Source organism: Bubalus kerabau, unplaced genomic scaffold, assembly GCF_029407905.1.
Source record: "Bubalus kerabau isolate K-KA32 ecotype Philippines breed swamp buffalo unplaced genomic scaffold, PCC_UOA_SB_1v2 scaffold_83, whole genome shotgun sequence".
Classification (NCBI taxonomy): domain Eukaryota; kingdom Metazoa; phylum Chordata; class Mammalia; order Artiodactyla; family Bovidae; genus Bubalus; species Bubalus kerabau.
The window spans coordinates 990643-1016287 of NW_026577937.1; the positions used below are offsets into that span (position 1 = coordinate 990643).

At 54.2% G+C, this 25645-nt stretch overlaps 1 long non-coding RNA gene across 1 annotated transcript; it reads right to left on the reverse strand.

Annotated features, from left to right (window-relative positions):
• Nucleotides 1-18885: 18885 nt before the first annotated feature.
• On the reverse strand, nucleotides 18886-24701 carry LOC129641160 (uncharacterized). The gene is made up of 2 exons (XR_008709115.1): nucleotides 24186-24701; nucleotides 18886-20273 (listed from the first exon to the last, which is right to left on the reverse strand). It is a non-coding gene; the product is annotated as an uncharacterized LOC129641160 (long non-coding RNA).
• Nucleotides 24702-25645: the final 944 nt, after the last annotated feature.

Consider the following 25645-nt stretch of genomic DNA (forward strand, 5'->3'; position numbering starts at 1 on the left):
AGTCTGGCAGGCGCTTGCTGGGCACAAACGGAGTTTCCCTCTGGCTGTGGTGCTGCCTCCCCCAGCCAGGGGCCCTGGGACCCTGATTCCCTCCGCCCAGCGCTTAGTCTGGGCGGCCAAGCAACCGCTTGGGAATGCAGCCCTGGGGGCTCTCTTTGCCTGACAAAGAGCTCTGCTTGCGGGAGGCTTTGGCAGTTTGCACAGCCCCGGCCCCTGAGCCTTCTGCAAAGAGGCCTGGCTCCTAGGTCCAAAGGGAAGGCCAGAGCGGAGCTGAGGCCAGCCAGGCGCCAGGCACGTCTCCCACACTCCCGCAGCCTGCTCCTTCCCGGGCGAGAACGCTAGAAGCTGGGGAGCGCTGGGCGAGGCTCGCCCAGGCCAGAGCAGCCTCTCGGCCGGGGCTCTGCGCTATCGCGCCTGGGCGCAGAGCTGGAGCTCCGCCGCTCTGGCAGCTCGCTCTGTCCTTCCCAGTAACAGGCCCGCAACCCCTCTCTTCTCTCCGGCGTGCTGGGAACCGGGCTTCCAGGCCTGGGCCCAGAGCACTTGCCCGGAGCTCCCTGCTCAGGGACTGGTTCCCCTGCGCTGGGGCTGTGCTCTCCCTAGCCCAAACGCACCGGGGAAGGCCCCAAACCACATCCACACGACTCTACGCTGGGGGAGAGCTCCAGGGAAGCCCAGTCTGGCAGGCGCTTGCTGGGCACAAACGGAGTTTCCCTCTGGCTGTGGTGCTGCCTCCCCCAGCCAGGGGCCCTGGGACCCTGATTCCCTCCGCCCAGCGCTTAGTCTGGGCGGCCAAGCAACCGCTTGGGAATGCAGCCCTGGGCGCTCTCTTTGCCTGACAAAGAGCTCTGCTTGCGGGAGGCTTTGGCAGTTTGCACAGCCCCGGCCCCTGAGCCTTCTGCAAAGAGGCCTGGCTCCTAGGTCCAAAGGGAAGGCCAGAGCGGAGCTGAGGCCAGCCAGGCGCCAGGCACGTCTCCCACACTCCCGCAGCCTGCTCCTTCCCGGGCGAGAACGCTAGAAGCTGGGGAGCGCTGGGCGAGGCTCGCCCAGGCCAGAGCAGCCTCTCGGCCGGGGCTCTGCGCTATCGCGCCTGGGCGCAGAGCTGGAGCTCCGCCGCTCTGGCAGCTCGCTCGGTCCTTCCCAGTAACAGGCCCGCAACCCCTCTCTTCTCTCCGGCGTGCTGGGAACCGGGCTTCCAGGCCTGGGCCCAGAGCACTTGCCCGGAGCTCCCTGCTCAGGGACTGGTTCCCCTGCGCTGGGGCTGTGCTCTCCCTAGCCCAAACGCACCGGGGAAGGCCCCAAACCACATCCACACGACTCTACGCTGGGGGAGAGCTCCAGGGAAGCCCAGTCTGGCAGGCGCTTGCTGGGCACAAACGGAGTTTCCCTCTGGCTGTGGTGCTGCCTCCCCCAGCCAGGGGCCCTGGGACCCTGATTCCCTCCGCCCAGCGCTTAGTCTGGGCGGCCAAGCAACCGCTTGGGAATGCAGCCCTGGGCGCTCTCTTTGCCTGACAAAGAGCTCTGCTTGCGGGAGGCTTTGGCAGTTTGCACAGCCCCGGCCCCTGAGCCTTCTGCAAAGAGGCCTGGCTCCTAGGTCCAAAGGGAAGGCCAGAGCGGAGCTGAGGCCAGCCAGGCGCCAGGCACGTCTCCCACACTCCCGCAGCCTGCTCCTTCCCGGGCGAGAACGCTAGAAGCTGGGGAGCGCTGGGCGAGGCTCGCCCAGGCCAGAGCAGCCTCTCGGCCGGGGCTCTGCGCTATCGCGCCTGGGCGCAGAGCTGGAGCTCCGCCGCTCTGGCAGCTCGCTCGGTCCTTCCCAGTAACAGGCCCGCAACCCCTCTCTTCTCTCCGGCGTGCTGGGAACCGGGCTTCCAGGCCTGGGCACAGAGCACTTGCCCGGAGCTCCCTGCTCAGGGACTGGTTCCCCTGCGCTGGGGCTGTGCTCTCCCTAGCCCAAACGCACCGGGGAGGGCCCCAAACCACATCCACACGACTCTACGCTGGGGGAGAGCTCCAGGGAAGCCCAGTCTGGCAGGCGCTTGCTGGGCACAAACGGAGTTTCCCTCTGGCTGTGGTGCTGCCTCCCCCAGCCAGGGGCCCTGGGACCCTGATTCCCTCCGCCCAGCGCTTAGTCTGGGCGGCCAAGCAACCGCTTGGGAATGCAGCCCTGGGCGCTCTCTTTGCCTGACAAAGAGCTCTGCTTGCGGGAGGCTTTGGCAGTTTGCACACCCCCGGCCCCTGAGCCTTCTGCAAAGAGGCCTGGCTCCTAGGTCCAAAGGGAAGGCCAGAGCGGAGCTGAGGCCAGCCAGGCGCCAGGCACGTCTCCCACACTCCCGCAGCCTGCTCCTTCCCGGGCGAGAACGCTAGAAGCTGGGGAGCGCTGGGCGAGGCTCGCCCAGGCCAGAGCAGCCTCTCGGCCGGGGCTCTGCGCTATCGCGCCTGGGCGCAGAGCTGGAGCTCCGCCGCTCTGGCAGCTCGCTCGGTCCTTCCCAGTAACAGGCCCGCAACCCCTCTCTTCTCTCCGGCGTGCTGGGAACCGGGCTTCCAGGCCTGGGCCCAGAGCACTTGCCCGGAGCTCCCTGCTCAGGGACTGGTTCTCCTGCGCTGGGGCTGTGCTCTCCCTAGCCCAAACGCACCGGGGAGGGCCCCAAACCACATCCACACGACTCTACGCTGGGGGAGAGCTCCAGGGAAGCCCAGTCTGGCAGGCGCTTGCTGGGCACAAACGGAGTTTCCCTCTGGCTGTGGTGCTGCCTCCCCCAGCCAGGGGCCCTGGGACCCTGATTCCCTCCGCCCAGCGCTTAGTCTGGGCGGCCAAGCAACCGCTTGGGAATGCAGCCCTGGGCGCTCTCTTTGCCTGACAAAGAGCTCTGCTTGCGGGAGGCTTTGGCAGTTTGCACACCCCCGGCCCCTGAGCCTTCTGCAAAGAGGCCTGGCTCCTAGGTCCAAAGGGAAGGCCAGAGCGGAGCTGAGGCCAGCCAGGCGCCAGGCACGTCTCCCACACTCCCGCAGCCTGCTCCTTCCCGGGCGAGAACGCTAGAAGCTGGGGAGCGCTGGGCGAGGCTCGCCCAGGCCAGAGCAGCCTCTCGGCCGGGGCTCTGCGCTATCGCGCCTGGGCGCAGAGCTGGAGCTCCGCCGCTCTGGCAGCTCGCTCTGTCCTTCCCAGTAACAGGCCCGCAACCCCTCTCTTCTCTCCGGCGTGCTGGGAACCGGGCTTCCAGGCCTGGGCCCAGAGCACTTGCCCGGAGCTCCCTGCTCAGGGACTGGTTCCCCTGCGCTGGGGCTGTGCTCTCCCTAGCCCAAACGCACCGGGGAAGGCCCCAAACCACATCCACACGACTCTACGCTGGGGGAGAGCTCCAGGGAAGCCCAGTCTGGCAGGCGCTTGCTGGGCACAAACGGAGTTTCCCTCTGGCTGTGGTGCTGCCTCCCCCAGCCAGGGGCCCTGGGACCCTGATTCCCTCCGCCCAGCGCTTAGTCTGGGCGGCCAAGCAACCGCTTGGGAATGCAGCCCTGGGCGCTCTCTTTGCCTGACAAAGAGCTCTGCTTGCGGGAGGCTTTGGCAGTTTGCACAGCCCCGGCCCCTGAGCCTTCTGCAAAGAGGCCTGGCTCCTAGGTCCAAAGGGAAGGCCAGAGCGGAGCTGAGGCCAGCCAGGCGCCAGGCACGTCTCCCACACTCCCGCAGCCTGCTCCTTCCCGGGCGAGAAGGCTAGAAGCTGGGGAGCGCTGGGCGAGGCTCGCCCAGGCCAGAGCAGCCTCTCGGCCGGGGCTCTGCGCTATCGCGCCTGGGCGCAGAGCTGGAGCTCCGCCGCTCTGGCAGCTTGCTCGGTCCTTCCCAGTAACAGGCCCGCAACCCCTCTCTTCTCTCCGGCGTGCTGGGAACCGGGCTTCCAGGCCTGGGCACAGAGCACTTGCCCGGAGCTCCCTGCTCAGGGACTGGTTCCCCTGCGCTGGGGCTGTGCTCTCCCTAGCCCAAACGCACCGGGGAAGGCCCCAAACCACATCCACACGACTCTACGCTGGGGGAGAGCTCCAGGGAAGCCCAGTCTGGCAGGCGCTTGCTGGGCACAAACGGAGTTTCCCTCTGGCTGTGGTGCTGCCTCCCCCAGCCAGGGGCCCTGGGACCCTGATTCCCTCCGCCCAGCGCTTAGTCTGGGCGGCCAAGCAACCGCTTGGGAATGCAGCCCTGGGCGCTCTCTTTGCCTGACAAAGAGCTCTGCTTGCGGGAGGCTTTGGCAGTTTGCACACCCCCGGCCCCTGAGCCTTCTGCAAAGAGGCCTGGCTCCTAGGTCCAAAGGGAAGGCCAGAGCGGAGCTGAGGCCAGCCAGGCGCCAGGCACGTCTCCCACACTCCCGCAGCCTGCTCCTTCCCGGGCGAGAACGCTAGAAGCTGGGGAGCGCTGGGCGAGGCTCGCCCAGGCCAGAGCAGCCTCTCGGCCGGGGCTCTGCGCTATCGCGCCTGGGCGCAGAGCTGGAGCTCCGCCGCTCTGGCAGCTCGCTCGGTCCTTCCCAGTAACAGGCCCGCAACCCCTCTCTTCTCTCCGGCGTGCTGGGAACCGGGCTTCCAGGCCTGGGCCCAGAGCACTTGCCCGGAGCTCCCTGCTCAGGGACTGGTTCCCCTGCGCTGGGGCTGTGCTCTCCCTAGCCCAAACGCACCGGGGAAGGCCCCAAACCACATCCACACGACTCTACGCTGGGGGAGAGCTCCAAGGAAGCCCAGTCTGGCAGGCGCTTGCTGGGCACAAACGGAGTTTCCCTCTGGCTGTGGTGCTGCCTCCCCCAGCCAGGGGCCCTGGGACCCTGATTCCCTCCGCCCAGCGCTTAGTCTGGGCGGCCAAGCAACCGCTTGGGAATGCAGCCCTGGGCGCTCTCTTTGCCTGACAAAGAGCTCTGCTTGCGGGAGGCTTTGGCAGTTTGCACAGCCCCGGCCCCTGAGCCTTCTGCAAAGAGGCCTGGCTCCTAGGTCCAAAGGGAAGGCCAGAGCGGAGCTGAGGCCAGCCAGGCGCCAGGCACGTCTCCCACACTCCCGCAGCCTGCTCCTTCCCGGGCGAGAACGCTAGAAGCTGGGGAGCGCTGGGCGAGGCTCGCCCAGGCCAGAGCAGCCTCTCGGCCGGGGCTCTGCGCTATCGCGCCTGGGCGCAGAGCTGGAGCTCCGCCGCTCTGGCAGCTCGCTCTGTCCTTCCCAGTAACAGGCCCGCAACCCCTCTCTTCTCTCCGGCGTGCTGGGAACCGGGCTTCCAGGCCTGGGCCCAGAGCACTTGCCCGGAGCTCCCTGCTCAGGGACTGGTTCCCCTGCGCTGGGGCTGTGCTCTCCCTAGCCCAAACGCACCGTGGAAGGCCCCAAACCACATCCACACGACTCTACGCTGGGGGAGAGCTCCAGGGAAGCCCAGTCTGGCAGGCGCTTGCTGGGCACAAACGGAGTTTCCCTCTGGCTGTGGTGCTGCCTCCCCCAGCCAGGGGCCCTGGGACCCTGATTCCCTCCGCCCAGCGCTTAGTCTGGGCGGCCAAGCAACCGCTTGGGAATGCAGCCCTGGGCGCTCTCTTTGCCTGACAAAGAGCTCTGCTTGCGGGAGGCTTTGGCAGTTTGCACAGCCCCGGCCCCTGAGCCTTCTGCAAAGAGGCCTGGCTCCTAGGTCCAAAGGGAAGGCCAGAGCGGAGCTGAGGCCAGCCAGGCGCCAGGCACGTCTCCCACACTCCCGCAGCCTGCTCCTTCCCGGGCGAGAACGCTAGAAGCTGGGGAGCGCTGGGCGAGGCTCGCCCAGGCCAGAGCAGCCTCTCGGCCGGGGCTCTGCGCTATCGCGCCTGGGCGCAGAGCTGGAGCTCCGCCGCTCTGGCAGCTCGCTCGGTCCTTCCCAGTAACAGGCCCGCAACCCCTCTCTTCTCTCCGGCGTGCTGGGAACCGGGCTTCCAGGCCTGGGCCCAGAGCACTTGCCCGGAGCTCCCTGCTCAGGGACTGGTTCTCCTGCGCTGGGGCTGTGCTCTCCCTAGCCCAAACGCACCGGGGAGGGCCCCAAACCACATCCACACGACTCTACGCTGGGGGAGAGCTCCAGGGAAGCCCAGTCTGGCAGGCGCTTGCTGGGCACAAACGGAGTTTCCCTCTGGCTGTGGTGCTGCCTCCCCCAGCCAGGGGCCCTGGGACCCTGATTCCCTCCGCCCAGCGCTTAGTCTGGGCGGCCAAGCAACCGCTTGGGAATGCAGCCCTGGGCGCTCTCTTTGCCTGACAAAGAGCTCTGCTTGCGGGAGGCTTTGGCAGTTTGCACACCCCTGGCCCCTGAGCCTTCTGCAAAGAGGCCTGGCTCCTAGGTCCAAAGGGAAGGCCAGAGCGGAGCTGAGGCCAGCCAGGCGCCAGGCACGTCTCCCACACTCCCGCAGCCTGCTCCTTCCCGGGCGAGAACGCTAGAAGCTGGGGAGCGCTGGGCGAGGCTCGCCCAGGCCAGAGCAGCCTCTCGGCCGGGGCTCTGCGCTATCGCGCCTGGGCGCAGAGCTGGAGCTCCGCCGCTCTGGCAGCTCGCTCTGTCCTTCCCAGTAACAGGCCCGCAACCCCTCTCTTCTCTCCGGCGTGCTGGGAACCGGGCTTCCAGGCCTGGGCCCAGAGCACTTGCCCGGAGCTCCCTGCTCAGGGACTGGTTCCCCTGCGCTGGGGCTGTGCTCTCCCTAGCCCAAACGCACCGGGGAAGGCCCCAAACCACATCCACACGACTCTACGCTGGGGGAGAGCTCCAGGGAAGCCCAGTCTGGCAGGCGCTTGCTGGGCACAAACGGAGTTTCCCTCTGGCTGTGGTGCTGCCTCCCCCAGCCAGGGGCCCTGGGACCCTGATTCCCTCCGCCCAGCGCTTAGTCTGGGCGGCCAAGCAACCGCTTGGGAATGCAGCCCTGGGCGCTCTCTTTGCCTGACAAAGAGCTCTGCTTGCGGGAGGCTTTGGCAGTTTGCACAGCCCCGGCCCCTGAGCCTTCTGCAAAGAGGCCTGGCTCCTAGGTCCAAAGGGAAGGCCAGAGCGGAGCTGAGGCCAGCCAGGCGCCAGGCACGTCTCCCACACTCCCGCAGCCTGCTCCTTCCCGGGCGAGAAGGCTAGAAGCTGGGGAGCGCTGGGCGAGGCTCGCCCAGGCCAGAGCAGCCTCTCGGCCGGGGCTCTGCGCTATCGCGCCTGGGCGCAGAGCTGGAGCTCCGCCGCTCTGGCAGCTCGCTCGGTCCTTCCCAGTAACAGGCCCGCAACCCCTCTCTTCTCTCCGGCGTGCTGGGAACCGGGCTTCCAGGCCTGGGCCCAGAGCACTTGCCCGGAGCTCCCTGCTCAGGGACTGGTTCCCCTGCGCTGGGGCTGTGCTCTCCCTAGCCCAAACGCACCGGGGAAGGCCCCAAACCACATCCACACGACTCTACGCTGGGGGAGAGCTCCAGGGAAGCCCAGTCTGGCAGGCGCTTGCTGGGCACAAACGGAGTTTCCCTCTGGCTGTGGTGCTGCCTCCCCCAGCCAGGGGCCCTGGGACCCTGATTCCCTCCGCCCAGCGCTTAGTCTGGGCGGCCAAGCAACCGCTTGGGAATGCAGCCCTGGGCGCTCTCTTTGCCTGACAAAGAGCTCTGCTTGCGGGAGGCTTTGGCAGTTTGCACAGCCCCGGCCCCTGAGCCTTCTGCAAAGAGGCCTGGCTCCTAGGTCCAAAGGGAAGGCCAGAGCGGAGCTGAGGCCAGCCAGGCGCCAGGCACGTCTCCCACACTCCCGCAGCCTGCTCCTTCCCGGGCGAGAACGCTAGAGGCTGGGGAGCGCTGGGCGAGGCTCGCCCAGGCCAGAGCAGCCTCTCGGCCGGGGCTCTGCGCTATCGCGCCTGGGCGCAGAGCTGGAGCTCCGCCGCTCTGGCAGCTCGCTCGGTCCTTCCCAGTAACAGGCCCGCAACCCCTCTCTTCTCTCCGGCGTGCTGGGAACCGGGCTTCCAGGCCTGGGCACAGAGCACTTGCCCGGAGCTCCCTGCTCAGGGACTGGTTCCCCTGCGCTGGGGCTGTGCTCTCCCTAGCCCAAACGCACCGGGGAGGGCCCCAAACCACATCCACACGACTCTACGCTGGGGGAGAGCTCCAGGGAAGCCCAGTCTGGCAGGCGCTTGCTGGGCACAAACGGAGTTTCCCTCTGGCTGTGGTGCTGCCTCCCCCAGCCAGGGGCCCTGGGACCCTGATTCCCTCCGCCCAGCGCTTAGTCTGGGCGGCCAAGCAACCGCTTGGGAATGCAGCCCTGGGCGCTCTCTTTGCCTGACAAAGAGCTCTGCTTGCGGGAGGCTTTGGCAGTTTGCACAGCCCCGGCCCCTGAGCCTTCTGCAAAGAGGCCTGGCTCCTAGGTCCAAAGGGAAGGCCAGAGCGGAGCTGAGGCCAGCCAGGCGCCAGGCACGTCTCCCACACTCCCGCAGCCTGCTCCTTCCCGGGCGAGAACGCTAGAAGCTGGGGAACGCTGGGCGAGGCTCGCCCAGGCCAGAGCAGCCTCTCGGCCGGGGCTCTGCGCTATCGCGCCTGGGCGCAGAGCTGGAGCTCCGCCGCTCTGGCAGCTCGCTCGGTCCTTCCCAGTAACAGGCCCGCAAGCCCTCTCTTCTCTCCGGCATGCTGGGAACCGGGCTTCCAGGCCTGGGCCCAGAGCACTTGCCCGGAGCTCCCTGCTCAGGGACTGGTTCCCCTGCGCTGGGGCTGTGCTCTCCCTAGCCCAAACGCACCGGGGAAGGCCCCAAACCACATCCACACGACTCTACGCTGGGGGAGAGCTCCAGGGAAGCCCAGTCTGGCAGGCGCTTGCTGGGCACAAACGGAGTTTCCCTCTGGCTGTGGTGCTGCCTCCCCCAGCCAGGGGCCCTGGGACCCTGATTCCCTCCGCCCAGCGCTTAGTCTGGGCGGCCAAGCAACCGCTTGGGAATGCAGCCCTGGGCGCTCTCTTTGCCTGACAAAGAGCTCTGCTTGCGGGAGGCTTTGGCAGTTTGCACAGCCCCGGCCCCTGAGCCTTCTGCAAAGAGGCCTGGCTCCTAGGTCCAAAGGGAAGGCCAGAGCGGAGCTGAGGCCAGCCAGGCGCCAGGCACGTCTCCCACACTCCCGCAGCCTGCTCCTTCCCGGGCGAGAACGCTAGAAGCTGGGGAGCGCTGGGCGAGGCTCGCCCAGGCCAGAGCAGCCTCTCGGCCGGGGCTCTGCGCTATCGCGCCTGGGCGCAGAGCTGGAGCTCCGCCGCTCTGGCAGCTCGCTCGGTCCTTCCCAGTAACAGGCCCGCAACCCCTCTCTTCTCTCCGGCGTGCTGGGAACTGGGCTTCCAGGCCTGGGCACAGAGCACTTGCCCGGAGCTCTCTGCTCAGGGACTGGTTCCCCTGCGCTGGGGCTGTGCTCTCCCTAGCCCAAACGCACCGGGGAAGGCCCCAAACCACATCCACACGGCTCTACGCTGGGGGAGAGGTCCAGGGAAGCGCAGTCTGGCAGGCGATTTCTAGGCACCAAGGAGGAATACTCTGGATGTGTAGTTGCCTCCCAAGCCAGGGTCACTGGGACCCGGATTCCCTCTGTGCAGCTCTGAATCTTGGCGGCCAAGCAACAGTTTGGTAATACAGTCTGCGTTACTTCACTTCCGTCTGACAGAGCTCTCCTTGCGGGAGTTCTTGACAATTTGCACACCATCGGGCCCTACGCCCTCTGAATGGAGGCCTGGCTCCTAGGTAAAGGGAAGGCAATAGCAGAACTGAGGCCAGTCAGGCGCCACTCTCGTCTCCATCAATCCATCATCCTGTTCCGTCTAGGGCGCTAACACTAGAAGCTGGTAAGGGCTTGAAGAGACTCGCCCAGGGCAGAGCACTCTTCGCTAGGGCTCTCCACGATCGCACCTGGGCACAGATCTGGAGCTCCGCCAGTGTGGAAGCTCACTCGGTCCTTCCCAAGGACACCCACATGCACAGGGGATGGCAAAACCACATGGAAAGTCTTTGCTCTGTAGGAGATCTCTAGTGAACCTCAGTCTGTGAGGAACATTCTTGACTCCTACGGATACACCTCTGTGTGCGAAGCTGCATAGCATCATATTACCACAGAGAGAATCAGGCTCTCTGTGCCACTCTGAAGCGATCGTTGCCACCACCACTTATGTGTGCATACAATGATCTCCCTTACCTCTGAGAGAGTTCTCATTGCTGTAGCCCTTGGCAGTTTGTAGAAATCCGCATCCAAACCCTTCTCCAAGTAGGCCTGAGTCCTAGTTCCAATGCAAAAGCCATAGAAGAATTGAGACCATTGAGGCACTAGACATGTGTCACATACTGGCAGCCTGCCCCTCAATGGACAGGAAGACCTCTTCTTTCCTGCAGGAGTCTCGATTGCCTTTCCTCCTGTGAACTGCCTTTCGCAGCCTGGGGGAACAGCGGTTCCTGGAGATCTTTCTTCAGGGGCTGTTCCCCAGAGCTGCGGCAAAGCTCAGAGACCCAAATCACAGGGGAATGCAAAACCACATGGACACGTCTATGTTCTGTAGGAGAGCTCTAGTGAACCTTATCTGGCAGGAACATTCTTGGCTCCTATGGAGACTCCTCTGTGTGTGAAGCTACATATCCAACATAGAGGCACAGGGATCCTGATTCTCTATTTGGGGTGCTGAAGCTTTTTAGCCAAGCAACAGGTTGAGAATCCATCCACTTACTCTTCCCTTACCTCTGACAGAGGTCTCATTGCTGTGTCTCTTGGCAGTTTGGAAAGAAGCAGACTCTTACCCTTCACCAAGTAGACCTTTGTCCTAGATTGAACGGAAAGGCAATAGCTTAGCCAAGACCAGTAAGGTGCCAGTCAATCTGAGACTCTCGAAGCCTGCTCCTTCATGGACCATAACGCTAGAATCTAGGAATGTCTTTGCAAGGCTGGCAAAGGGCAGTCAGGAACCTCGACCCTGCCTCTGGAATTTCTGTCTTTTGAGCAGATCTGGAGGTCTCCTTTTGGAGAAGTAACCCATTCCTTCCAAATAGAGGCTTCTAAACACAGGCCAGTTGGCTGCCTCTTCTTGCCCACAGGAGGTTCGCTTTCCCCACCTCTTGTGAAGTGTATTTCCCATCCTGGGGGAAAATCGGTTCTTGGAGTTCTTTTCTCAGGGGCTGTTTTCCCGGAGCTGGGGCCGAGCATGGGAACCCACACTCACAGGGGAAGGAAAACCCACAGCAACACGTCTCAGTTCTGTAAGAGAGCTCTAGTGATCCTGTCTGTTAGGAGCTTTCTTGGCACATACAGACACAGCTCTGTGTGTGAAGCTGAATACCCAACATAGGGGCACAGAGAGCTTAGGAGCTGTCGTCCAAGCAACAGCTTGAGAATCCATACAATGCACTCCATTACCTCTGAGAGGGTTCTGATTTCTGTAGCCTTTGGCAGTTTGTAAAAATCCGCCCCAAAGGCTTCTCAAAGTAGGCCTGGGTCATATTTCCAATTCAAAGTGCAGAGGAGAACTGAGCCCAGTAAGGCACTAGTCATGTCTTACACATTCCAGCAGCCAGCTCATCCATGGATAGTAAGGCTAGAAACTAGGAATTTCTTTGCAAGGGTAGCAAAGGGCAGGAGAGAATCTCGACCCTGACTCTGGAATTTCCTCTTCTGAGCAGATATGGAAGCCTCCTTTTGGAGAAGCTAACCCTTTCCTTCCAAATAGAGGCTTCCAAACACAGGGCAGCTGGTTGCCTCTTCTTGCTCAAAGGAGTCTCACTTTCTCCGCCTCCTGAAAACACCACTTCCCAGGCTAGGGGAATAGTGGTTCTTGGACATCTTTTCTCAGGGGTTGTTACCCCAGAACTGGGGCCAAGCTTGGGGAACCATAATCACAAGGGAAGGCAAAAACCACATGGATAAGTCTTTGCTCTGTAGGAGAGCTCTATTGTACCTCAGTCTGTCAGGAACATTCTTGACTTCTACAGAGACACCCCTGTGTATGAAGCTGGGTACCCAACATAGGAGCACAGAGAGCCTGATTCTCTCTGTGCAGCTTTGAAGCTGTCAATCAAACAATAGCTTGAGGATCCATACAATGCTCTTCCTTACCTCTGAAAGAGTTCGCATTGCTTTAGCCCTTGGCAGTTTGTAGAAATCCGCACCCAAACCCTTCTCCAAGTAGGCTTGGGTCCTAGTTCCAATGCAAAGGTCATAGTAGAACTGAGGCCAGTAAGGCACCAGTCAAGTCTCACAAACTCTGGCAGCCTGCTGCTTCATGGACGGTAAGGCCTCTTCTTCCCTGCAGGAAGTTCGCTTGCCTTGCCTACTGTGAACTGCACTTCCCTGCCTGGGGAAAATGCAGTTCCTGGAGATCTTTTCTCAGGGGCTGTTTCCACAGAGCTGGGGTGGAGCTCGGGAACCCACACTCACAGGTGAAGGCAAAACCACATGGATAGGTCTATGCTCTGTAGGAAAGCTCTAGTTAACCTCAGTCTGTCAGGAAAATTCTTGGCTCTTACGGAGACACCTCTGTGTGAGAAACTACATATTCAACATAGGGAGCCTGATTTTCTCCGTGGGGTGTTGAAATGCACGACCAAGCACCTGCTTGAGAAACCATCCACTTACTCTTCCCTTACCTCTGACAGAGGTCTCATTGCTGTAGCCCTTGGCAGTTTGGAAAAAAGCAGACCAAAAAGGCCTTTGTCCTAGTATGAATGGAAAGGCAATATCTGAGCTGAAGCCAGTAAGGCGCCAGTCATATTGACATATTCCCAAAGCCTAATCCTTCATGGACAATAACTCTAGAATCTAGGAATATCTTTGCAAGGCTGGCAAAGAGCAGGTGAGAATCCATCCAGACTCTGGAATTTCTGTCTTCTGAGCAGATCTGGAGGTCTCCTTTTGGAGACGCTAACCCATTCCTTCCAAATAGAGGCTTCCAAACACAGGCTGATTGGGTGCCTCTTCTTGCCCACAGGAGGCTCGCTTTCTGCACCTCCTGTGAAGTGCACTTCCAAGGCTGGGGGAAAACGTGGTTCTTGGAGATCTTTTCTCAGGGGCTGTTTCCCCAGAGCTGGGGCTGAGCTCAGAGAACCATACTGATAGGGAAAGGCAAAACCACATGGACAAGTCTTTGCTCTGTAGGAGAGTTCTAGTGAACCTTAGTCTGTGAGGAACATTCTTGGCTCCTCTGGAGACACCTCTGTGTGTGAAGCTGCATATCCAACATATTGGCACAGAGAGCCTGATTCTCTCTGTGCAGCTTTGAAGCTCTTGTTCAAGCCACAGCTTGAGAATCCATACAATGCTCTCCCTCCCTTGAGATAGTTCTCATTGCTGTACCCTTTGGCAGGTTGTAAAAATCTGCACCCATATCTTTCTCCAAGTAGGCCTGGGTCATAGTTCCAATGCAATGGCCATAGAAGAACTGAAGCCAATAAGGCACCGAGGACAGAGCAGCCTCTCGGCTGGATGTGTAGATGTGGTTTGGGGCCTTCCCCTGTGTGTTTGGGCTCCCTAGCACTGCCCCAGCTCAGGGGAACCAGCCCCTGAGCAAAGACCTCCAGGAAGCGCTTTGCGTCCAGGCAGGGAAGCCCAGTTCACAGCCTAACCCTAGCCTTCTTTCACGGAGAAGAGGCAGCCCGCCGGCAGGTGCTTACAAGCCTGTATTGGGAAGGACCGAGTGATCTTCCACAATGGCAGAGTTCCAGATCTGCTCCCAGGCGCGATACTGCAATACCCCAGCCCAGAGGCTGCTCTGCCCTGGGTGAGCCTCACCAAGACATGCCTAGCTTCTAGCGTTCCTTCCTGGGAAGGAGCAGGCTGCGGCAGTGTGGGAGATGGGACTGGAGCCTGACTGGCCTCATCTCAGCTGCCTTTCCATTCAAACTACGACCCATGCCTACTTGGACAAGGGTAAGGCTCTGCTTTTTTCCAAACTGGCAAGGGCTACAGCAATGAGACCTCTGTCAGAGTTAAGAGTAAGTGGATGGATTCTCAAAAGTTGCTTGACCACAAAGCTTCAGCACCCCATGGAGAGAATCAGGCTCCCTGTATCCATATGTTGGGTATGCAGCTTCACAGAGGTCTCTCCATAGGAGCCAAGAATGTTCCTGACAGAGTGAGGTTTACTAGAGTTCTCCTACAGAGCAAAGACTGGTCTATGTGGTTTTGCCTTCCCCTGTGCGTGTGGGTCCCCGGGCTCGGTCCCAGCTCCGTGGAAACATCCCATGAGAAAAGATCTCCAAGATCCGCTTTTCTCCCAGGCTGGGAAGCCGAGTTACAGGAGGCAGGGAAAGCGAGCCTCCTTCGGGCAAGAAGAGGCAGCCAAACGACCTGTGTTTGGAAGCCACAATTTGGAAACAATGGGTTAATTTTGCCGAAAGGAGACCTCTAGATCTGCTTAGAAGATGGACATTTCAGAGTATGGATCAAGATTCTCGCCTGCACTTTGCCAGCCTTGCAATAACATTCTTAGATTCTAGCGTTATTCTTCAAGAAGGAGCAGGCTTCTGGAGTATGGGAGATGACTGGTGCCTTACTGGTCTTAGCTCAGTTATTGCCTTTCCATTTATACTAGGACAAAGGGCTACTTGGTGAAGGGTAAGGGTCAGCTTTTTTCCAAACTGCCAAGGGCTACAGAAATAAGACATCTGTCAAGGCAAGGGAAGAGTAAGTGGATGGATTCTCAAGCAGGTGCATGGCCGCACATTTCAGCCCCCCACTGAGAGAATGCAGCTTCACACACAGAGGCGTCTTTATAGGAGCCAAGAATGTTCCTGACAGATGAGGTTCACTAGAGCTCTCCCACAGAGCATAGACCTGTCCATGTGGTTTTGCATTCCCCTGTGAGGTGGGTCCCCGAGGTCCGCCCCAGCTCTGGGGAAACAGCCCCTGAGAAAAGATCTCCAGGAACCGCTTTTCCCCCAGGCTAGGAAACACAGTTCACAGGAGGCAAGGCAAGTGAGCCTCCTGCAGAGAAAAAGAGGCCTTATTGTCCCTGGAGGAGCAGGTTGCCAGAGTGTGTGAGACCGGCTGGTGCCTTACTCAGCTCCGCCATTGCATGTTCATCCGAACTAGGACTCAAGCCTACTTGGAGAAGTGTTTGGGTGCGGATTTCTACAAACTGCCAAGGCCTAGAGCAATGAGAATTCTCTCAGCGGTAAGGGAGAGCATTGTATGGATTCTCAAGCTGTTTGCTGAATGACAGTGTCAAAGCTGCACAGAGAGAATCAGGCTCTCTGTGCCCCTATGTTGGGTACCCAGCTTCACACAAAGGGGTGTCTCTGTAGGAGCCAAGAATGTTCCTGACAGAGTGAGGTTCACTAGAGCTCTCCTAGAAGGCAAAGACTTGTCCATGTGGTTTTGCCTTCCCCTCTGCATGTGGGTCTCCGGCCTCAGCCCTAGCTCCGAGGAAACAGCCCCTGAGAAAAGATCTCCAAGAACCGCTTTCCCCCAGGCTGGGAAGCGGAGTTCGCAGCAGGTGGGACAAGCAAGCCACCTTCGGGCAAGCACAGGCAGCCAACCGGCCTGTGTTTGGAAGCCTCTATTTGGAAGGAATGGGTTAGCTTCTCCAAAAGGAGACCTCCAGATCTGCTCAGAAGACAGAAATTCCAGAGGAAGGGTCGAGGTTCCTGACTGCCCTTTGCCAGCATTGCAAAGATATTCCTTGATTATAGCATTATTGTCCATGAAGGAGCAGGCTTCGGGAATATGTGGAGAAGGGTTTGAGTTCGGATTTCTGCAAACTGCCAAGGCCTACAGCAATGAGAACTCTCTCAGCGGTAAGGGAGAGGCTTGTACGGATTCTCAAGCTGTTTTCTGAATGACAGCATCAAAGCTCCAAAGAGAGAATCAGGTTCTCTGTGCCCCAAAGTTGGGTATGCAGCTTCACACACAGAGGTGTCCCTGTAGGAGCCAAGAACGTTCCTGACAGATGAGGTTCACTAGAGCTCTCCCACAGAGCATAGACCTGTCCATGTGGTTTTGCATTCCCCTGTGAGGTGGGTCCCCGAGGTCCGCCCCAGCTCCGGGGAAACAGCCCCTGAGAAAAGATCTCCAGGAACCGCTTTTCCCCCAGGCTAGGAAACACAGTTCACAGGAGGCAAGGCAAGTGAGCCTCCTGCAGAGAAAAAGAGGCCTTACTGTCTTTGGAGGAGCAGGCTGCCAGAGTGTGTGAGACCGGCTGGTGCCTTACTCAGCTCCGCCATTGCATGTTCATCCGAACTAGGACTCAAGCCTACTTGGAGAAGTGTTTGGGTGCGGATTTCTACAAACTGCCAAGGCCTAGAGCAATGAGAATTCTCTCAGTGGTAAGGGAGAGCATTGTATGGATTCTCAAGCTGTTTTCTGAATGACAGTGTCAAAGCTGCACAGCGAGAATCAGGCTCTCTGTGCCCCTATGTTGGGTACCCAGCTTCACACAAAGGGGTGTCTCCGTAGGAGCCAAGAACGTTCCTGACAGAGTGAGGTTCACTAGAGCTCTCCTAGAAGGCAAAGACTTGTCCATGTGGTTTTGCCTTCCCCTGTGCGTGTGGGTCTCCGGGCTCGGCCCCAGCTCCGTGGAAACAGCCCCTGAGAAAAGATCTCCAAGAACCGCTTTTCCCAGAGGCTGGGAAGTGGAGTTCACAGGAGGCGGGAAAAGCAAGCCTCCTTCGAGCAAGGAGCAGCAGCCAACCGGCCTGAATTTGGAAGTCTCTATTTGGAAGGAATGGGTTAGCGTCTCCTAAAGGAGACCTCCAGATCTGCTCAGAAGATGGAAATTCCAGAGGCAGGGTCGAGGTTCCTGACTGCCCTTTGCCAGCCTTGAAAACACATTCCTAGATTCTAGCATTATGGTCCATGAAGGAGCAGGCTTTTGGAGTATGTCAGACTTGACTGGCGCCTTACTGGCCTCAGCTCAGCTGTTGCCTTTCCATTCAATCTAGGACAAAGGCCTACTTGGTAAAGGGAAAGTGTCTGCTTCTTTCCAAGGGAAGAGTAAGAGGATGGATTCTCAAGCCGTTGCTTGGCCACAAAGCTTCAGCACCCCATGGAGAGAATCAGGCTCCATGTGCCCCTATGTTGGGTATGTAGCTTCACACACAGAGGTGTCTTTGTAGGAGCCAAAAATATTCCTGACAGATGAGGTTCACTAGAGCTCTCCTACAGAGCATAGAACTCTACATGTGGTTTTGCCTTCCCCTGGGAGTTGGGTCCCCAAGCTTCACCTCAGCCCTGGGGAAACAGCCCCTGAGAAAAGATCTCTAGGAACCGCTTTTCTCACAGGCTGCGAAACGCAGTTCACAGGAGGCAAGGCAAGTGAGCCTAACCCTAACCCTTACTGTCCATAGAGAAGCAGGCTGCCAGAGTGTGTCAGACCTGACTGGTGCCTTACTGGCCTCAGTTCTTCTATGGCCTTTGTATTGGAAGTAGGACCCAGGCCTACTTGGAGAAGGGTTTGGGTGTGGATTTCTACAAACTGCCAAGGGCTACAGCAATGAGAACTCTCTCAGAAATAAGGCAGAGCATTGTATGGATGCTCAAGCTGTTGCTTGAATGACAGCTTCAAAGCTGCACAGAGAAAATCAGGCTCTCTGTACCCCTATGTTGGCTGTGCAGCTTCACACACAGAGTTTGGCTCTGTAGGAGCCAGAAATATTCCTGACAGACTTAGGTTCACCAAAGCTGTCCTCCGGAGCAAAGATGTTGGATGTGGTTTTGCCTTCCCTTGTCAGTATGGGTCCCCTAGCTTGGCCCCAGCTCCGGGGAAACAGCCTCTGAAAAAATTCTTCCAAGAAGCGATTTTCTCCCAGGCTGTTAAGCGGAATTCTCAGGTTGCAAGGAAAGGAAGCCTGCTTCATGGAAGAGGAGGCAGCCAACCGGCCTGTGTTTGGAAGCCTGTATTTGGAAGAAATGGGTTAGCTTCTACAACGGAAGAACCTCAGATCTGCTCAGTGGACTGAAATACCAGAGTCAGGGTCGAGGTTCTCCCCTGTCCTTTGCGCACCTTGCTAAGACATTCCTAGCTTCTAGCGTTAGTGTCCATGAAGTAGCAGGCTGCGGGAGCATGTGATAAATGACTGGCGCGTTCCTGTCCTCAGCTCTGCTATTGACTTTCTATTCGAACTAGAACCCAGGCCTACTTTGAGAGGGGTTAGGGTCCAGTGTTTCCAAACTGCCAAGGGCTACAGCAATGCGAGCTCTGTCAGAGGTAAGAAAAGAGCAATTGGTTGGATTCTCCAGCTGTTGCTTGGCCGCACAGCTTCCGCGCCGCATGGAGAGCATGAGGCTCCTTGTGGCCCTATTTTGGGTATGCAGCAAAATGCACACAGAGTGTCTATGTTCGAGCCAAAATGTTCCTGACAGACTTAGGTACACTAGAGCTGTCCTGGAGAGCAAAGACATGTGGATGTGGTTTTGCCTTTCCCTATGAGTTTGGGTCCCTTACCTCAGCCCCACCCCCGGGGAAACAGCCCTTGAGAAAATACTTACCATAGTGGTTTGTCCATCAGCTGGGAAGCGAAGTTCACAGAATGCGGGTAAACGAAGCCTCCCTTGTGGAAGGAGAGTCAGCCAACCGGTATGTGTTTGCAAGCGTGTATTTGGAAGGAACGGGTTAGCTTCTACAATGGGAGAAGTCCAGATCTGCTCAGAGGACTGAAACTCAGGGTCAGGGCTGAGCTCAGTGTCAGGGCCGAGCATCTCGCATGCCATTTGTGAACCTTGTAATGACATTCCTAGGTTATAGTGGCATTCCCCATGAAGGAGCAGGCTGTGGCACTGTGTCAGACGTGTTTGGCCGCCTTACTCTGGTCAGCTCCACTATTTCCTTTCATGTACATTTTGGTCTCTAGGCCTGGTATCGAGGGGCACACACAGGGTGTTTTCCTGCAGGATCCAAGAATGTTCCAGACAGTCCTAGGCTCACTAGCTGTTTCTAGGTTGCACATTATGCTATACTTATTGTTAACAGTAAAAATACTATTGGAGCTCTAATTAATTTTTTTAATTTTTATTTGCAATGCTAGTGATAGAACCAAAGGCTGATATCTATATCTACCAAGAGAAACGTAAAGGAAACTAAACAATTTTATGTAATCACATTGCCGTGATCCTATACAGTAAAATGGAAATTCAAAGGACATGATTTTTCTGAATGCAGGAGACTCCGGTTTCATTCCTGGGTTGGGAAGATTCCCTGGAGAAGGAACAGGCAACCCACTCCAGTATTCTGGCCTAGAGAATGCCATGGACTGTATAGTCCATGGGGTCACAAAGAGTCAGGCACCACTGAGCCACTTTCACTTTCACATGTGGATATTATTAAAATAAAATGTGGTAACAGATCTAGAACCTTTGGCAAGCTAACGAATGAGTAATATAAATATGAATAATCAACTTTGTCCTTCATGGTGATTACCATCCGGTATTTGCTTTGAGAGCAGTTGAACTCCTCATTGTTAAAGAGAAATAATCCTTTCCTCTCTGAAACGTTTGTGAACCATTCAGTTTGGTGTGGTGAATAAAATACTTAAGGATCTAATACATAAAAATGCAATAGTCAAAGCACATTATTTTTTCACTCCCTTTCTCAAAGGATGGAATATTTTGTATTTGCCCTGATTTTGTGTCCTGCCTTCATGTACCATTGTATAGTGACATTTTTTGTTGAAATACAGTAGGGCTAAAAATATTGATATAATACTAATAAATCATGTTGGTATGTGTGGTTGTCACATACAGGAGATTTAAATCCACAGTTGTCAACGTAAAGGATTCATGCTATTTAGCTTCTTCATGAATCTATACCACGAAGGAAGAGCTTTTTGCAACATATTTCACTGAGGGAACTACAGGGATGATAGGCGTAATACTATGTGTCAACTCATGGATTTCTAAGCATTGCTCACAATACAGATCTGATTTTCAACATCAGGATTCTTTCAGTGTCCTTGAACAGCGTTTGTTTTTCTGTTCAGTTCAGTTCAGTTCAGTCGCTCGGTCGTGTCCGACTCTTTGCGACCCCCATTGAACCGCAGCACGCCAGGGCTCCCTGTCCATCATCAACCCCAAGAGTTTACCCAAACTCGTAACCATTGGGTCGCTGGTGCCATCTAACCATCTCATCCGCTGTCGTCCCCGTCTCCTCCTGTCTTCAATCTTTCCCAACATCAGGGTCTTTTCAAATGAGTCAGCTCTTCAAAAACTGGAGTTTCAGCTTCAACATCAGTCCTTCAGATGAACACCCAGAACGGATTTCTTTTAGGATGGACTGGTTGGATTTCCTTGCAACCCAAGGGACTCTCAAGAGTCTTCCCCAACACCACAGTTCAAAAGCATCCATTCTTCTGTGCTCAGCTTTCTTTATAGTTCACCTATATATTCTGTATACAGAAGAAAAACACTCATGAGTATAAAACTTGTTCACATAAAATGAGTGTATGAATTGTTAACTTCCCGACCCAGGGATCAAACCCACATCACTTCCATATCCTGCACTGGTGACTGTGCCACCTAGGAATCGATATACATTTCAAGAACCACTGCCATCAGCTTCTCCTGTTCATGACCGAAGTAGGAGAAAGAACACTGAAAGAAGAACCGGTAAGCATATTATTTAGTCAAGGAACTGTTGTTATGCTGGGTAGTCCAGTTATTACTGGGACAAGTCAGTTCCTCCAATGATGATGGGTATACCTGAAAAATTCTTAGAAATTCATGGGATGCGATGTCTACATGATCAATGTGTTCATCTTATGCTACTGCTTCAGGTAGACCTGCTTCAGCATGAAGGACTGCACTTAAAGGGATGCCTACTATTCCAGCTCAAGCAACAGATACTGAAGTGCAGATCACTGTCCTTTGTTGAAAAGAATCAGCAGTTTGTCAACATAGGTAACACTCCAGAGAAAGCCTTGGGATGCAACACTGAAAACAGTTTAGGCCCTCTTTTCCCCAAGCCCTGCGATAAAATACAAATCCAAAAAAGAAAAATAGCAACGGTTTTGTCAGGACTTCCTCACTTTTTCTTTCTGGATGGCAAGAAGCACACACTGAGGCCAGATAACTGCAGGATTTAATTGTGAGCTAACATTGGGTGGGGTGGAAGCTCATCACTCTAGGAAGAATGTGGCTCAACTAAACCGTTTGACTTTCATTCACGTCATGTACATAGAGTTCCATAATCCTTCGTTAAGGAATTCAGTAAGTTATACTTCCTTACACCTTCACCATCTCTTGGTTTACACGAATGTCAATTCCTAGTCTAGCACTTATTTATACAATGAGTGTTACAGGTAGTAATAGTGCATAAATGATGATGAGCAATGACAGGAAGTTTATTTCTTCTCTGTTTGACTTCTCTATTTTTATATAACCAAGCAGTGAAATATACTTACGGATGTGAATATTTTAGTGGCGTGTAGAAATACATAGTGTTGGTATAATAATTATCAGGGTATCGTGTCTTTTTCATATATTCCTTTGGAGATTCTGTTCCATTATACATTATCATAAGATATTCAATACAGTTTCCGAAACTATAGAGTAGGTCCTTGTGGTTTCTTTCATACATAGTACTATGTAGTTGTCAATAATTCAAACAAAAACTGGTACACAAATATTCATAGCGAGCTTATTCACAATAGCCCAAAGGTAGAACCCATTCAAGTGTCCATTGGTGGGTGAATGAATATGCAACACAGGGTATATTCAAAAGCTGGAACAGTATTCTACCATACAAAAAGAGAAACTGAAATGGTTCTGCCACTGCAGAACACTACAGAAAAAAACTAACACATGGAACAAACAGATATTTCAATTCTAATTCATGCTATGTACCCAAAAGGTTTGGAAAAGGGGGCTGAAAAATGCATATTTCTGCAGTCAAAGTCACAACAGCATGATTCACCCCGGCCAACAAATAGAGGCAATCTAAGTGTCCATGGACAGCCAGTTCCATAAACAAACTGTGGTAGACACACATTGGAATCTGATTCGGCCCTTCAAAGTCGGTAATTCTGACAATGAACCTTATGGTCATTATATTAAGTGAAATAAACCAGACCAAAAAAGGAGAAATGTTCTGTGATTCCACTAGTATGAGATATCCAAACAAGTCAAATCCAAAGCCAGAAGAAGCAGAAAGTGATTACCAGGGATCGAAGACAGTTCATGTTTCACAGAACCCGCCCAGTTTCCCTTGGGGAAACTGACTTCTCATGACTTCTCCAAAACCAATTATACAAATAATTGGAAGCCATATCCAGTCAAATGAATGTAGACATAATTTTACAATGTACACCAACCTCACTCAAACTTCTCAACAGACAAAAGGGAAAATTGTATCTATGGTACCTCAGCTTTGCTTAAAACTGTATCTACAGTACCTTAGTTTTGCTTATGAAATTTAACCAAACCAAAACAAACCAAACCAAACACTAAAGTCTATCCAAAAAAGGACATAAAAATTATAACATGAACTTTAAAAAATTATAAATTTAAACTGTGAAAAACGTCATTCACAAAACTTAAACACAAGCCACAGAAAAATATATTGACAAAATACATATATGATAAAGGATCGTACTCCAAATATACCAAAATATCTGGAACAAACAACCTCATTAAAAGTGTATAAATCTGAATGCCTGGCCAAAGAAAAGGTACAGATAGTAAATCAGCATATCAAAAATACTCAAACTCATATATCATTAGGAAATTACAATCTAAAACAGCAGTGAAGTAGCACTGCACACCTATTAGATCCAGTAACCTCAAACAGGGGGGAGGGGGGCGCGGGGCTTCTCTGGTGGCTCAGTGGTAAAGAATCTGCATGCCGATGCAAGACACTCAAGTTCGATCCCTTACCCAGGAAGATCCCACCTGCCAGAGAAATTTAGCTGGATTTTTCCACAGCTAAACAAGGCTCACCTGTGACCTGAACACTACATGTCTAGCACTTACTAAACAGCTTTAAAAAAGTGTCCAGACAAAAAGTATCACACAATTATACACAGCAGCTCTACTTCTAACAGCTAAAAAGTTTCAAATATCAGGATGTCTTCGGTCGATGATTGTGTAAGCAAATTGGGATACATCCAAAGTGAAGGGGAGCAAATGCTACCCCAAAATATACCTCTTCAGCATGAGAATTAGTTGGACCTAATTAACTTTCTTTTTTTTTAAGAGGACACATGCTCATCTCTGAAACCCAAGTTCAGGACGGCTCTTCTGTGAGTCACATTTACAAGAGAAATCTCATTTCAAAGGAATTCTCGGTATCTACCAGATAGAAGGATGACAGTCTTGTGAAACTTTTTTTTATCAATATGGAAAGCTAAGATGTAAATCCGTACAACAACCATACCCTGCCTTTCCTTTGGTTTTATTTTTTTTCAACATTGATTTTTTTTTTTGTATTTGGCTGCACCAGATCGACCTTCGTTGAGGCAAGCCAGATGTTTAGCTAAAGCATGCCAACTCTTCATTGTGTCATAGGAGATCTAGTTCTCGGATCAGGGATTGGACTTGGGCCTCCTTCTTTGGGAGTGTCCAGTCTTAGCTACTGGACTACCAGGGAGCCCCTGATTTGGTTTTAGATAAAGATAGTATCTAAGGTGATATCTTGGACCATTTAAGTCACTGACTCAGTTTCTTGAGTTTCTTCAAAGCATGCACAAGGTACACAGTATTAAACCGGTTTGCAGAACAAGGAAATGTAGTTCATACTACAACGCTGTATGCTTACAAATATCTAAATGGTAAATGGCATGTTATTTATTTTTAATTACTATGCAGAAAAAAAGAATACAGGATTCACACATTTTACAACATGAATAAACATTAAAACCATCTTTAGTGAAAAATATCCATATAGAAAAGGCCATGCAGATCCCATATTCACCGTCTGCTTTAAATCCATCAAGTTTGTCCAAATCACTGAAAATCTCAGTAACATTGTTAAAAAAAAAAAGGTGGGAAGAAAAGTTATATTCATACAATTGAACAACTGCTGAAAGGGAAGTGGGGCTGTGGATTACATTATACTGTAGAAACCATATGATGTCCTGATTTTGGAGATTATGTGCAGGTTCTGCAGGAGAATGCACCCATTTTGGATAAAACACATAGAGTGTTTTAGATGATGTGGCAAATGCGAGCACTTTTCCCCTCTGCTAGACTTTTCTGTACATTTTACCTGAAAAGGAAATTATGTTTCAAATCAAACAAGTCAATACCATAAAAGAAAATCAGATTAGACAGGCATGAAAATTTTCTATAGAGTTCAGACTTACCCAGGCGAAGTTCAAGGGAAGCTGTGATGCTCCACTGCCCTTGAAGGAGTCCACATGGAATGAAGAAGTACTGTGGGAAGTCTATTAGTATCCACCATGCCTTGGGTCTGTGGGAGAAACAGATTTTATAAATAAAAATTTCCCCATAACTTCACAAAAAAGTTTTTAGATTACATTCAGTAAAGTTTAAAAATTTCCAATCGATTGACAATCATATAAAATACTACAACTTACAATCGCAATCAATATACAAAATTCACTTGCATTTGTATACACTAATACCAATCAGAAACAAAAATTAAGAAAATCCCACTTATAATTGCATCCAAAAGAATAAAACATCTGGCAACAAACTTAATCAAGGACATAAAAGACCAGTAGTGAGAAAACTAGAAAGCACTGATAAAGAAACCAAAGAAAACACAAATAAACAGAAAACTATTCCACGCTCAGGCACTGCAACAATGAGGAATTAAAATGTCCATTCCAAAAAAAGCCATCAACAAATACACTGACTGAAATCACAAAATGCTATTCAATGCCCTTTTCCAGAAACAGAAATACTCCTCCTAGTAGGCTGCTAATATTGAACAGGACCTTAAATGGTGAAGACTCTGAGAAAGAAGAACACAGCTGGAGGCATCTTCCTCTCCGACTTCACTACATCATGGCCCTGTAGTAACCACCACAGTGAGGAACTGGCAGGAAAACAGACACATGGACTCCGGGAAGGAAGAGAGAGCCCAGGAATGAACCCACATGGATGTGGTCAGTTCATGAAAATCAAACCAGGAACGAGCCAAGAGGAAAGGACAGTCTTCTGAAGAAACAGGGACAGGAAAACTGGCCACCTACTCGGAAGAACATCCGTGAAGGTCATCCTCTAGGCTATCCAACAGAAATCCAACTGAAAACCCACCATTTGCACCTGGAGCTCTCCCCACCCCCTGCCCTGCCACCCCCCAAGTGCACTGAGATGGACCTCCGGTCAGCGCTCAGCTGGACACAGGAAACGTCTACTTCGTCCTCATTTTCCCCTCTTGCAGCACCTCCCTACCGGCGGGCACTGAGGCAACCCCACTCCTCTCAGCCGGGATGCAGCCCCGTGACCCCGGAGCCCAAGCCCTGAGGGCCCTGAGGAGACAAAGCTCCCGCCAGGGAAGAGTGGGCAGCCCCACGCTCACAGACTTCAGAGGGCTCACCCAGAAGCAGCTCTGCTGTGAGCACTCAGACTGGAGGCCCAAACTGAAATGGAGCACAATGGCCCCATAACCCTCCTCAAAACACGGCTAAGGAACAGTCAGAGCCTGGATGGAATGCAGCCATACAAAGGAACACATTTGAGTCCATTCTAAGGAAGGGGATGCACCGAGAGCGCATTAAACAGGCAAGTCAGTCAGAAAGAGAAAAACATGGAATCGAGAAGGATGGGTCTGACGAATCTGTTCACATAGCAGCAC